At 43.6% G+C, this 15,107-nt stretch overlaps 1 long non-coding RNA gene across 5 annotated transcripts; it reads left to right on the top strand.

Annotated features, from left to right (window-relative positions):
- The first annotated feature begins 3,151 nt into the window (after positions 1-3,151).
- Positions 3,152-15,107, top strand: LOC142064110 (uncharacterized). Of its 5 annotated transcripts, none has more exons than XR_012662997.1 (5): positions 3,152-3,204; positions 5,149-5,231; positions 9,914-10,151; positions 10,985-11,160; positions 12,057-15,107. It is a non-coding gene; the product is annotated as an uncharacterized LOC142064110 (long non-coding RNA). The 5 variants fall into 5 exon arrangements; XR_012662995.1 differs by adding an exon at positions 4,080-4,252 and having other exon boundaries at positions 3,153-3,204; positions 5,149-10,151; XR_012662993.1 differs by having other exon boundaries at positions 5,149-10,151.

Genomic DNA, 15,107 nt, shown 5'->3' with positions numbered 1-15,107 from the left:
GTAGTATGTTTACAGGAAACGCCTGCTGCAGAGGCACTCTGGTAGTTAGACACGGTCTCAGATTTGACTAACATGCTCACATGATTAGATTTACTAAATGAAGACTCAGATGAGACGGTGATGAGAAAGCTGCAAGCAATCAGGTTCTTGCAACATCAGATAATCCATGAAGCGACTTTGTGCAGTAACCATGCAGAAGGCTCCCTGCGCCCTCCCCCCCAAGAATGTGCCTGGCTGTTGCATTAGTAACTATCTCCTCGGCCCATATTCAGTTACCAGGCTCCCTCGCACCAACAGCAGCTCTTTTATTTTTTTTTCCCTCTCCCCCTCTTTGCATTCTAGACCAAAGTGCTGCATTCTTGAAAAATGCATTCGTAGGTATTTTTAGGCTCAGCTAAAATTTGAAGGTTTAGTTACTTTCTAAGCAGTGCATTTAACATACAACAGTTTATAGCGAGAAAGAAATTGCAGGGTTTTTCTTTTACTGTTTTATACATCCTGTCTGTATAAACTCATAGATTTCAAATCCTGTGAGGCACATTGACAGTGCAGCTATTAAAGATTTTCTGTTTGACCTTGATTTTGTTTTCGCTGCGTCTGAACTTTAACAGACTTGAAGCATGACATGTCTTTTCTTTTTACTTATCATGGTGCATGTAGCATAGGAAAAGCCACGAAAACAGAAGCTTGTTCAAAGCATGTAGCTTTCTCAAAGAAAATATATCCCTTTCTCGAAGCTCATTTTGCTCAATCTACGGTTTTGTTCCTGTACTTTGTTCTGCAAATGGATCCTTTTCGAAATGACGGCACACCAGGATGTGTATGTTCTCTTTTCTTATAACTCATGGTCTGAAAGATCTGTGGGATCTTACTGTTATTTACTCAGGCGCATGCTGGTTGTTTGGTGGGGTACATCACAGCAGTAATAACAGCAGCGTTGTTGCTACCGCGGTGATAGAAGGAGAATAAAGATTTGCATGAAGAAGCGATATCTTTTATTAGACATAGTTGGAAGAGAGAGAAGAGCTTTCAGGCATGCAAGCCCTTCCTCAGGACAGAAAGCAGAAACAAGCTTCAAGCATGCATACGTTTGTGCGGTGAATGAAGACAAATACAGCAGTGAAATATAAATGATGTAAAAAAGGCTGCTTGAGAAGATAAACAAACTGGAGATAATGAAGTCATACCCCCTCTGCCCAGAAAGGCTCAGTTATCAGCACCAGAGGCCCTAAACTTCTGTTGTAACTTTCCAAGTTGTCTTTCCCGGTATCACATGGCCTTTACTCTGAATATCGAGAGTCGGCTCTAGAGACTGGCTATTAATCCTCTCTCTTCCTTGATTAGTTTGAGCTTCCAGTCTTCTCACTCTCAGTTTATAAACTACTTCTTTCCGCAGCTTGGATGTGGCAAAGTAAAAGCCTATTTGCCCATGCTAATTAGCACCTGACACCATTCTGCAATTAGGGAAAAAAAATATCTAATACTAAAAGCCCAACCCTGAGCGCACACATACGCGCTCACACATACAGGGGAAGGTGTACACTGAACTGGTCCTAAAATTGAAGCCTAAATGTATTGTTTTGACACGATGACATGCTTAAATCCTGTATTTGTTAATACAGTTTCCTCACTAACGTGAGTTTTGTTCACGCTTGTTACAAAATAAGGTGGTCTACACCAAGAATCTAAGGTCCCGCAGAGCCCACAAGTCTGTAAAACAAGATTTTACGGCCCCGTTTCGGCTCTGACGCTCGCGCTGTGCTGTAGGTGTAATTCAAACGTCACCTTTTTCGCCACTTCTCCTTTTGGCGGCCATTTTCCACTTTGCCTTCCATTAAAGAAGCCTACCGCCTCTTTGTTTTGATCTTAAACAAATTGAATCAAAATTTCAGGCACACCAGTAACATTTCCTGTAATGTCAAAACAATGGGAGCCTGTCACTGTTTCACGAGATGCTCCCAAACTGAAGAAGGCATTTCTAGATTAATTCCCTTACTTCCTACGGTGTATTCAAAGTGCATTCAAAGACCAAAACTGCCCAAGAGGGTGGCGGTTACTGCTGCTTGCAGTGGTGCCGTGGGGGCAGATTCCTAGGAACCGAACCACGGGGAAGGAAACAAAATTATCTGCCTTAAGATAGCAGGGAGACAGAAGACATCTACGCATATTAATTCAGAGTTAAGGAAGTATTCATTTTATAGAGGTTTTTAATGTAAGACTACCCCAGACTGTCAGGTGTAACCCCTGGGAACAACATGGTGGCTTCAATTAATTTTTTTGAGGCATGGTTTTGCAAGAGTCTTTACCTTCGAGTAAGTCCTCGCGCTCGGCTGAGGCGCTGCTCCAGCGCTTAAATGCCCAAATTGTAGGGCGGAGGGAATGGGATACAAAAAGTAATTTCCAAAACTTTCACAGTGTTAAAAACACTAATGTTATCTCATAAACTGGAAGTGCCGATACATTAATAATGGATGATGGGATTCTTGCACATGTGTTTATTAATTTATAAACACCACACAGCCTCAGAATGAAAGGCGCTCTATAAATAGAAAGCTAATATTGATCAATCCTGAAGTGGTTTTACCATTCTTGGAGGAATACAACGTTGTTTTTTTTTTCTTCTTCCTAACCTGATAACAGAAGAATTCCCTGAGCTTGGCTCTTTGTTATCATTATTTGTTTCTTCCTAGGACTGCTATTGTACCTTCCTTAACACTTCCTCCTTGTATCAGAAATGCAGGGGGGAAAAAAAAAAATCTGAGGCTTCTTAACATTGTGAATGCCATAGAGCTGGTATGACAAAAATGCGCATTTGAAAGGTTATAAAAGAAAAAAAGACAAGCAATTGTTCAAAATGAGGTATTAGCATGACAGTTGACAAAGGCATGGTATGTTGCCAGATCTCACCGGTTTCTAATGCTGGTTAATGAGAACAAGGATTCCTTGATCTGAGCGAGAGTTGCCTCATGCTCTCGCACACACAGCGAATTTCAGAATTATTGTTCCAGCGCCATGAGAAGACATCGATATCGGTTTACTTCAGAACACATTAGCTTTTTTCCCCCCTTTCACAACTGACCAGTAACCTGATCCCTGTCCTTCCATGTTGTGTTTATTTGATTTACATTTTTCTGCTTCCCTCCTCTTGCAGGATAACATTCCTGCAAGCGTGCGGGAGGACGCGGTCGCTGCTCTGACAAACAGGTGATGAACATTTGCCATTTCTGGTCTGGGTTAAAGGGGGGGGGGGGCGGGCACAGAAAAACATACACTTCCCAGACCCAGGACACTTTCAAGTGACTTTGGAAACCGAGCCCAAAGCGCAGCCTCTTTGCGCAGCTCCCGCCGCGCTCAGTCGTGCCAGAACTTCCCAAACCATCCCGCGAGGGAAGCGCTGTCAGTACCCCAGCTCCGATACAGGCAACTCTCGATAGCCAGCAACAAAACCAGGCCAAATTAAAATACACATAAGAGAATTCCGAGTTCCTGCTTACCTAACGTGCCTTCCCTACTTCGCGTGCTGCGGGGATGCAGCTGGAGGAGGCTGGGGCTGCTGCTCTATCTGCTGCCGGTGCCAGCGAGGGGCTGCTCGGAGCAGGGCTTCAGCTGGTGCATATCAATATCACACTATTGCCTTTAATGGGGCCACAATAATTTCCAGCAGCTGTGCCTTCACTGCAGCATTTTACCATGCTTAAGAGGAGTTTTGATTTTCAAACCTACTGTTCTGCGAGGCCTAATCCGGCGGTGATGGGCAGGCTGTCGCACGGACACCGAAGTCTGCCCCTCAGCAAGCAGGGTTTCCACTCGCACGTGGAAATTCAAAATTTGACAGTGGTGTTTTTGCGACAATGGAAGTATTGTATATGGGACAGAGTAAGACCTTCCCCGCAGTCTGTTTGTGTCAGGATATTGTTCAAAGTAAATCATCAGATTTTGCTTCATTTTTGCCATTGTTACAGTATGTCCTGTATGACCTTTTTTTTTTTTCCTCAAAAGAAATTAGCTATTACTTCACACTGAAGGTTTTGAGAGGACTTTTTAAACAAAAATTAACACAACTGGAAATTGGTCTACAGTTTTAAGTCCCTGTGTTCAAACAAGACACCGTGAAGCCTCGCAGTAACACATGCGGCTGAACACATTTAAAGCATGAACTACTGACATTAGACAAAGAGGAAGGTGACTTGTTCTGTGGAAGCAAATGCAAAAACTAAACCATCAGAAATTAAACGATGACTGGAATTGAAATGTAAGCCCCTCTCAGTTTATTCATCTGAAATGGTGTCACCACAGATTAAATAGGAGAAAATTTTTGTATGGGACTTTCTTGATATGACTGTTCTTCCAAAGTTAGAGGATATTATAGTTTTATAATAACGTAGTTTCTATTGACACAGTTTGGGAGAAGGCAGCTTGTTTCTGTGATTAAAAAGCAGGACATTCGGTACAGACTATATATAATAACTGGAAAGTACATGTGCATGCATACTTACAGGAAAAAAGAAGCATGCTTGTCTGAAGTGTACTGCAGAAGCTAGCTATTAATGTTGCAGAGAAGCAGACCTCTCTCCCAGGTCTCCTAGTAGCAGCTTTTGGTGCTGACAAAATCCTTGCCCAACAGATGCAACCATAGCTTTATCAAGGACTTCTGGTGACACTATAAACCATAAGAGTGAAAAAATGCTTCCTGCTGCAGACTTCCTGCTTCTGCTGCAGGAACAGCACAAACCAGTTTGTTTCAGACGTTATAGCTTTGTCAGGCTGCGTGGTGAATTAAAGCCTCTAACGCAGAAGTTTGGAACAATGTGTGAAGTGCCAGCGCTGTGTCCTCTGGTGTTGCATGTGCAGATTTAGATAAACGCCTTCAGCAAATGTTGAAAGGGAATAGTGAATGGGATCTTTTAATACAGTGGAAGAAAAGCTCCATAAGCTCTTCTGCTGGGCTAGAGACCAAAATGGTTTTAGACATGCGTCATCAAGGTGGGTTTGCAAGAGAAATTAGGAACTCGATGGAGTATTGCAAATGTGCGTGAAGCTGGATGGCTGCTTTAGGCATGTAATTATTTTAATTCAGGTATGTAAACCAGGTAATTGCACATGGAAAGAGCTAACTGGGCACATTTTCATTTCCCTTTACCTGTACAGACACTGAGGAGAAATCGGACGAGCTCACTGCGAACACGTGCCCTCTGCATTTTCTACCTGCACCAGCTCCAAAGAGCTCGAAGGTTCTGTATCCTGCTACGGGTCCCCACACGCAACTGTCTTTGAAGTGACAAGGCCGTGTAGCTTCCAGCGCCCCCGGCCACGTCAGCTTGCTGCCCCCCCTTCACGCTGCCCCCCGGGAGCACAGCTTTGCCGCACTCTTCCTCCATCCCAGGGCTCCGCTCTGACTTTTTTTTTAGGCTCGGTTTCTGTGCTGCCCCGCATTCGGTTACTTTTTAGACCTGTGCACAAAGGCAGTGAGAAGAAAGGAAAGGCAGGATGTGTCTTTCTGGGTTTGTCAAGAGGTTTGTTTTTTTTTTTAGAAGTTGCAGTGAATATAGATAGGCGAGGGAAAGAGCGAGTGTGCATATGTACCACGAGATACAGGAATATCTCAATAGGCATTTTACTATACTCTCTGTTTCCCTACCCCTAGCAACATGCTGACAAATCAAGAACTGCCATCCTATATACAGTACTCCAGCTGTCAGCCTTAAGCAGTGCGTCTCCTTGCCAGAGTACAGCCTTTCCTTTGTTTCGGCTTTGCAAATAAAATCACAACTTGTAAAATATAGGGAAAAAGAATTCTTTTCTAAAGCTGGAAAGTCACTGATCCTTTTTAAAGGTTCATAACTGCATTAACTGCTTTGAACAAGAAGCCACATACTGAATGATAATGGATTTGTAGTAACGGTATGCCTTGTATTTAATATAATAATAACCAGTTACATAAAGTCAACAGACTCACTATACTCACCTACCACTTAATTTTATAAAGACTTTCATTGATTTATATTATTCTTAGCAAGAAATATTGGTCATCTCTACAGCCTTTGTTTCCACTTGATCATTTTTCAAGGGGGGAAAAAGACGACTGTCTAAAATTTTTGAAGCTCGCTCAGAGAGGGTCAAGCACTATGTTAATATCCTAAAATTTCACATCTTGTGTCTCTGAAACAGGAATAGGTCAAAGGTAATGTTAAGTTTTGTGGGGCTTTTAAAAAAATGCCTTGTGTAGGAGTGAGTGACTTACAGAGGCACAATCTGCATAGGTAGCACAAGCCGTAGTTAAAATTGTCCACTGTTTACTTAAAAGTCATAGATGGCCCCAGGAACAAGAGACCCACTGCTGGGTACTGGTACAAGTACTTTACGACTAGTGGTAGGCACCACTATACCCATTTTATAGATGGAGAAACTGAGGCTGAGGGAGGCACAGTATTTTCCCCTAGATACTCAAGGGTGAGACACAGCTGCTGAACCAAGTGTATAAAACCTTTAAGGAACACCACACAATAGCCATATGACATCTTCTAACGAACCAAACCCACGTACCTGTCAGTAATAAGCCAGAGGAGGAACAGGATGGGAAGATGCAATGCAGTGGGATTAGCTAGGGCTACTCTACGCTTAGATACTTGCAAGCACATCCTTTTTTATCACCAACAAGATGGAGAAAGAATATTTTGGCCTTTTCTTCTTTGTTCAAGAAAAATTCGAGGGCTGGATTTGCCCTTCATCTGGGTTTTCTACCTAAAAGGGCAGCACAATTACAATTTGTGCAGTAGCATCAGACGAATTTTCATGCATCCCAGATTCCCAGGATCTGTGTAGTGGATGTGCAGCTCTCCTACTGCCTTTCTCAGAAGTGCTGGATTTATTGAGCATGTGATGTACGGTTGATTCACACATGTGCAGTAAGTTTGATGCATCCTGGATATGTCGGGTTTATTCTGCATGCCATTACACTGCACATGTGCACATATTTCTGTCCAGGAAATCCCCGACAGAAATGCATCAGCCCCAGATTAGCTCTTCATAGTCAAGGAAGGGCTGAGTGGATTAGGGAGCCTCTGGCTGTGAGGAATATATTGACTCATGGCTTTGGAGACAATACCCATCATCCCCAATGCAAATCCCAAGGGGAAATATGGGAAATTTCCATTAACGAGTCAGCTTCATTTCCCCCCCCCCGTTCATTGCTGTAGGTTTCTTAGGATTGAATCTACCCAAACCCCCTTTCACCCCACAATACTCAGGAAAGACCAGCCAGGCTCTGTTTTCCTTGAGAAAGGCTGCACAGCGTAACTGCGAGCACGGTTTGGGCCACTGCAGTCAGATGCAGAGGATCTTAATCCAAGGGTTTTTTTAAAAAAAAGGAAACAAAGGAATCCTAATGAGATGGAATATTAGAGACTCTCATCTGGGACTCTCATTGTTTGCAAGCCAAAGGTGATTAGGAAAAGTCTGTGATTTTAAAGAGAAAAAAAAAATCCCTGAAACTGCTCCTTTAGTTTGCAGGAGCCACGTTATAAATAACACAACAGGCTAAAATAGTGTGTAGTATTTCCAAAGTCTGCTGGAAGGATGGTGTCTTGAACTATTTGCTATTACAAGAGTAAAGCCAGTTTGCACATGAAATGAATCCCAATGAAATGAGTAAACTCAAGTATTATTAATATAATACCATGCAAAGCAATAAAAAACAGTAAGCGCTGCAAAAGTAGGAAATCACTAGGGAAAATGTCTGTTGCCCCAAGACTGAAGTTGGAATGAATTCCTAGAATCTTAAATGCTAACTTAAAATTGCTTCACTGCAGATTTATTTTGAATATCATATCTTGTCAATAGACAAAGGGTAAGCAACACTGAAGTGCTGTGTTAAAAGCAGTCATAGGAATCGAGGTCAGATGTCTCCCCAAGCTGAGAAGTACTCAGATGTACTGTGTTCCTCTGGTTCACTTGTAGAATTTTCTTCCCCTGTATCTTTTAATTTGCTAAACGATTTGAGAGAAACCGAACCACCTACGTTTAATTAGCTTTATAAATCAAAGGTGACAATTCTTTAGTAACCTGTATTATTTCCCAGCATGGCAAGCTAGAAGAATGCCGACAAATTTATTTATTGACCTGTTGTGTTTTGCAAGGGCAGCCAATGTTATATTGATCCAGCTATCGAAAATACTGTAGCAGGGGCAATAACATTCAAGTGCCAGTGTCTCCACATAATCGCTGTTCCGTACTCTCCCTACCCGAGTGATATCCCCCATCTCTTACGAAAATGCAAATGCACCCATCCCCCAGAGCTGCCCTCCTCTTGCTTTCCGGAAGGATCCTTATTGTTAGAGATTAAACTGAGAAGAGAGCAGAGACCTTCAGGTTTACTTGGCGCGTAGGTTGCTTCTTTCATCGGATGTGATCATTAGTAACTACTGTTGCAACCTTAATTATATCTTCAATAACGGCTCCCCCACCCCCAGCACTTTCTGTAAACCTCCCGTTGTATCACCCAGGAATCCGATCCCGCAATCCTTCCTGGGAAACCCTCTATTGAAGTCAGTGGGGTTGACTTCTGATTTCCTTATGTCTCACTTCAGTAACGTGTGTATTTAAGGTGCAGGCTTTTCTTTCTGATGCTTTAAGGTATGCACAGAAGTTGTCGGGAGATTGGGATTTCCATTTTCAGTTCGTGGTAAAATGAAAAAATAAATGAAGACTTCAGCGTTTGACCTATTGGGATACCTCACTTGACAATCACTCACGAGTTAGGGTGACAAGGTCACGTTCCTTATTCTTTATTCATTTAACCGTTTTATAATTATAAGTAGCAATGGAAAGCAAGCAATCTTCACAGTTAATAACCTTCCCAGACCCCAGGGTACAGATCTGGAAAATGGAGGAAACAATGGGGAAAAGTTAAAAATTGTTTTCCATAATTTATTACCGTCAGGTAAAGAAAAAAAAAAATGTATCTTTGGAAACGCACGGTCATTTACATTTCTAGCAAAATCCATCCTGAGCTCAGCAGCCAGCTAAAAAGATACGGGAGACACTGAAAATAGAGCCTGGAATATTATCATCCAGTTGATGTTCTCTTTTTCCCATGTGCATTTTTATGCAAATATTGTTAGTTTCGCCACCTCCAATGATCCTTAATTCCCACTGAAACCTCTAAGAGCCGAAGGTCTTCATCATCACACAATGATTTTATATATTAAAACAGGACTGAGGACAGGAGGTTAGGCTGTCGTAATCGCTGCACGCGGCTGGCCAGATCCCCCCATGCACATTTTTGTGTTGCAACGACAAAGGCCACGAGTCAAGAAATCGCTTTCGCACAAGCTCAAATCCTGCCCTCCTCAAGACCACATTTAACTGCGTGACCAACTTTGAGCATTACCTTGTGCGTGGTGTTAACCGCACGCTTAAGCGTGGTCTCAAGTAGAGAAGCATTCCTGAATCCAAACCAATCGATCGAAATAGCTGCAGGTGAAAATTCTTCATACGTGCCTTCTGTGTACGTCATGAGATCCGCGTGGTCATACAAGTACAGGCCTGTATCGCCGTTTATTTCAGGGAAATAAAAAGTATTTCGTTTTTTGCGCTATGCGGTTTAAAAGCTGCCTCTGGAAAAGCAGGATATTTTCCCGAGCGTTGGTTAGATATTTAATGCTCGGAAAGAAGACCCGCAATTAAAAAAAAAAAAAGGCATTTCAAATAGATATAGAGTTTTTAGATTTTAGACTGATATTTTTTCTAGAACGTTTCCTTCTAAAGCCTGTTTCAGACTAGTGTGTAAATTTTAAAAAGTAAAATGTTTGTATAACCTTGTGGTTTGAAAATAATCAAAGCGATGCAAGATACATGCTGGGTACCCAGATGGATAATATTTTGTTTTTCGTTGTGAACGTCTTTTGTCTTAAAGCTAGTGTGAAAATCTAGAAGAGGGCCCCACATGATTGATCACCACAAGCATCAGAAGGAAATGATTCACCACAACACTGTAACTGAAACTGCTTCAACACCTGATTGCAAACTTCACACTAGGGGACTAATTAACTGCTGTACCTGCTCCGAGATCGCTGTAACGCACAGGACACCGCATCTACTATCACTGCAGCTGTGGATACCCACTGCTCTGACTGATTATCGCTGGTGCAAAGGTACCTTGCATTCGGAAGTGCATGGAGAAGCTAAAAATATCTGTTCTTTTAATGGTAAGAAGACATTAAATTATAATTCCATTAAGACATCGGTTAAAAAAAGAAGTGTAACAGGACCTCAATATATACCTAAAATGAAGTATATACATACTTTTTGTCCAGGATAGGCCTGCTTTCAACTTGAGGGTTTTTCCTCCTTTTTCCATGAACTCCATTTCAGGTATAATATTAACATTTGTGAAACATTTTCAGAATTGCCAATGTTGGGAACATAAGGTGTGTATTGCCTGAATTTAGATAGAAAACAGGACATAAAATATCATCCAGCTACCCATGCATTGTGCTCATAACTAAGCCAAGGTCTCAGCAGATTTATCATCAGGAATACAAGTTTGCAGCCTGTGAACGGAGATAATGTATTCCTAGCAAAGCACTTGTACGGAGTGATTAGAAATAATGGCACAATAGCTGGCGGTGGGGGCGGTTTAGGGAAAAAAAGAAGACAACAAATTCTATTAAATTATTTTTTTAGCCTGACAATAGCTATGTAGCTGCAAATTAATCTATTAAAATATAGGTTTTATAACCAGTGTCCAGAAATGTGTTGTTCTTTTTCACTACCTGAACGTCAGTCATTTTGACAAATAAAATATTTCTTCCCTTTCCCTTCGTCTCCTGCCTCCCCCACTCAATTTAAATCAAAAAATAGTTGTGAATAATGTTTTGAGCAAATAAAAAAAAAAAAGTCCTACAATTTGGCAAGGGTGTAGAATGATTTGGCGATACCAGAGAGTGATTTATCCATTGTTCTGTTTTCTAAATGCTTCTGATAGCTTGTCTTGATGAGATGAAGAAATTGGTGAGCTCTTCAGGAAAGCAGCATAAAAAGCCATAAACGCAGCGTCGCAGTGACACCAGTTCGATGCTCCTAAGAATAACCGTGCCCAAGTCTCCATCGCATTCACAGGTCTCACCACGAGCAAAGTTCATTAAGCACCTATAACAACGGGTACGTTTCTTGCTCATCAAATGTCATTTTCCCTTTAAAAGCCCGCTAATTCTGCGTATCCAGAGGGCTCCAATCACTTGCATTAGCGCGTCTCTGAGGGAGCGTTTAAGAAAATATATGTTTTTAACCGGCCCTATAAAGCGATCGTGTCTATAAACCCCATAGTCCCGATGCCTGCGCTGATTTTGCAAAAAAAGCCCGGCGTGTTTGCCCACGTGCGGCTGTGAGAGGCGGGACCGCGAGGCCTTCCCTTCGCTCCTTCCACTCGCCCCTCGCGTGGCCGCGTTAAAGCCTAAGGGGGGAGCGTAAGGCAGGAAGAGTGCCGGGGTGGGTCACTACGCGGCTGCAAGACGCGGCCGTGCCATCGCCGGTCATCTCGCAGCCTCGCTGAGAGAAATTACATATCGCATTGCGAATTGGCCCTAAACTGCCGTCTTCGGAAGGGGTTTCCCGGTAGGCAGGCGCGCGCATGTTTTCAACGTAAATGAGAGGTTGAGGATTAAACCAAGGTTTGCTGTGGTTTTTGCCTTCTAAATTTGCAGCAGCCCTGAGCTCAGTAGCAAGCTGCTAATTTCATACTTAGCGAATTCATTTTATGTGTGGAGACAGTTGGCAATTTCATCTATACGTGTTCCCAATATTCATCAGAAATATACCTCCTGTTGACAGTGTTTCGTCGAGAAAGACAAAGTGTGCGTCTGAGGTAGGACTTCTCCAAATTTCTCTGGCAATCAGGCTCAAGATTTTGGGTCATGTTTTCCAGTTATCTGGAATCAGATACGGCATTATTGCTCGAGTTAACTCTAATCCTCTGGGAATCAAAAAAAGAAGAAAAAATACTAATTGTTAAAACATCACAACCCTAAGAAATAAAGTTGTTCTACCTCTAAAAATAGAGCAAGGAGGAAATGCCTCCTAAGACGCCCCGACCGCTCAAATGCAGCCAGAAGCTCAGCTTTGACCTGAAAAGAGCAGCTCTGGAGGGAGGGGTGGCATCGCCTGGGTCACCTCACTGAGATCCCCTCCTCACCGGGCACGAACGCTGCGGCCACACCGAGGGCCTTCAGGTGGAGGCTCGAGCACCTGGAGCCACAAAGTTAATAGGCCAATTGCATCAATCGGTGACAATTTTCCATCAAAATTAATCTGGGTTGGATTCACACGCAGTTGTTTTTCACTAGTAGGCTCTGCTGCGCTTGTTACATAAATGTAATGACTCAGATTTAAAGGAGAAAAAAAAAAGTGAAATCCAATAGCTTAGTAGTTAATAAAAATAAGAAAATCAGATACTTGTAAAAAGGTTTTACGAGAAGGTCACATGGTCATTTCTCAGAATGTTATTTTCCCTTATTATTTGGCTGAATAAAAACCACCCTGTTTTTAGTGTCTGTGGAGCTACTGAAAAAAAATGAGTAAAGCTATTCACAAAGTTACTAAGTATTCATCTTCCTTATAATAAATTCCAAGTAATGAAAAAAAACCAATATACAGGTTCAAAGAAACAGACAAAAAGAGTACTCCCTGCTCTGGTTTGAGCCCTACAGAGATTACAGGGGGGAGGACACAGGTTAGACATGGTGTCAGGGTGAAGAGCGAGTTTCAGTGCCTGTTTCACTGGGAATTTTTAATGCTGTATTTTGAAGGTCCCCAAATCAGCATATCTAATCTGGCTTCTGACAGAAGAGCAAGATGAAATAGGTTTTTTTACATGTGGATCCGAGAACAGTGAACCTCGTCGTACCTGGGAAGCAGAGCGAGTCAGTAGCGATCGGAGGAACAGGTCCGTAAAACAGAACAGTCGCGCTAAGCACGGGGACCCTCCCGGGAGGGGGACGGGTGGCTGGCGAGGCAGAGAGCAGCACGCCCAGTGGGAGCCTGGGCAGCGCGGAGAGGACCAGCAAGAGGGATATCGATACTGCATTAAAACAGTGCGGCTGACAGGCCGCACCCAAAGGGTGGTGGTAAGTAGCTCTTTCTCAGTGGCAGCCTGACTCAAGCGGGGTCCCCCAGGGATCGCTATTGGGCCCAATGTTATTCAACATCTTCATAAGTGATCTGGATAACGGCATCAAGTGTGGCCTGATGGAGTTTGCTGATGACACCAAGTTGAGTGGGGAAGCAGACACTCCAGCAGGGAGAGCTGCTCTGCAGGGAGATCTGGATAGGCTGGAAGAGCGGGCCAGCAAGAACCTTATGAAGGTCAACAAGGACAAGTGTAAGGTCATGCACCTGGGAAAACATAATCCAGGAGTGAGGCACAGACTGGGATGCACCTGGCTGGAGAGCAGCTCTGTGGGAAGGGACCTGGGGGTCCTGGTGGGGAGAAGCTCAACATGAGCGAACAGTGGCTGCTGTGGCCAAGAAGGCCAACGGGATGCTGGGTTGCATCAAAAAGGGCATCGCCAGCAGAGAGAAAGAAGTCATCATCCTGCTTTACTCAGGGCTTGTCAGGCCACACCTGGAGCACTGTGTACAGTTCTGGTCCCCGCTCTACAAAAAGGATGTGGCCAGGCTGGAAGGGGTCCAGAGAAGGGCCACCAGGATGACCAAAGGACTTGGAAGCTTCCATACGAGGATAGGCTGGGAGAGCTGGGTTTGTCCAGCCTTGAGAAAAGGAGGCTCAGAGGGGATCTCATCCCCATGTACCAGCACTTAAGGGGTAGATACAGAGAAGATGGAGACTCCCTTTTTACACGGAGTCACATGGAGGGGACAAGGGGGATGGACACAAGTTGCCCTTGGGGAGGTTCCGATTGGACACGAGGGGGACATTTTTCACAGTGAGGACAGTCACCGTTGGAATAATCTCCCCAGGGAAGGGGTTGGCTCGGCCACGTTGGACACCTTCAAGGTTTGGCTGGACAGGGTGCTGGGCCGTCTTGTCTAGGCTGTGCTCTTCCTAGAAAGGTTGGACTAGATGATCCCTGAGGTCCCTTCCAGCCTGGCATTCTGTGAAAACTTTACAGTGTGTGAGGGGGGAGATTTGGCCTGCAGAACAGAGAGAGGCTGACGGAGAGAAAGTGGCACGTGTCTTTCCTTATCTCTGCCTTCCTCTGAAACCTCCCGCGATGCCACCAGCCGCCGCCCGGCTTCTTCCGCAGGTTTACCGCAGCACCCGACAGGCCTCCTGTGAGCACGATGCTCCGTCGTCAGACAGAAACACCTCTGGACTCTTGCTTTAGCCCATCAGATCGGTCTTCTCACCTGCAGTATGTTCCCCCCTGTGCCAGCCACGTTTAGCCCTCCCCAGGACACGTGATTTTATGTTAACTGGCAGGCGTCACCACAAAGAGCCTGTTCTCTGTTTGCACAGGCATTTTTCTTGACAAAGCAACACTTGGCGCTTTGCAGATATTGGGCTAGCTCTTCAGCTCCGCGCTTGTTCTTTACACCCGGTCAAATTCTGAGCGAAGATTAAATTAAACGTGAGCTAACTTAATGAGTTTTTCAAAACTGTAAGGTGAATTTTTCATTGAGGGAAGCGCAGCCGCTTCTGGAGTCGAATGCAACAGCTCGTAAATAACACGCAAAAACTCAGTGCAAAAGCAGACGAAATTTTAGGTGACTGCAATGTAATTTGTCAGTTGCGGACTAATGGAGATTGGGTTGTAACGTGCTTTTGCTTTTCTGTCTGTCTTTGAATGAACATCTTTGGTTTGCGTGCATCCCCTTGTCTAAAATCATTGTACGCTGTAATAGAGGATGACCACAGAAAAATGAAAAAGAGAAAATATGAGAAAAAAAACCACAGAAGGACACTACTGCATAGCAAAACGTCGTTCCAAATATACTCAGGCAAAATGAAGAAAGATGGAACAAAATTGCAAAAAGAGGGTGGAGCAAATGGATAGAAAATTATTTGTGCTGCAGAGCTGATAGGTATGCCAGGGTCAATCACGGTTTTTTGTGATTTATGAAGAAGTGAATAAAGAATTATTTTATCCGTC

This window comes from Phalacrocorax aristotelis, chromosome 13, assembly GCF_949628215.1.
Source record: "Phalacrocorax aristotelis chromosome 13, bGulAri2.1, whole genome shotgun sequence".
In the NCBI taxonomy this organism is placed as follows: Eukaryota; Metazoa; Chordata; class Aves; order Suliformes; family Phalacrocoracidae; genus Phalacrocorax; species Phalacrocorax aristotelis.
The sequence above is the reverse complement of the archived record's forward strand: the minus strand, read 5'-3'. Positions and strand labels throughout refer to the sequence as shown.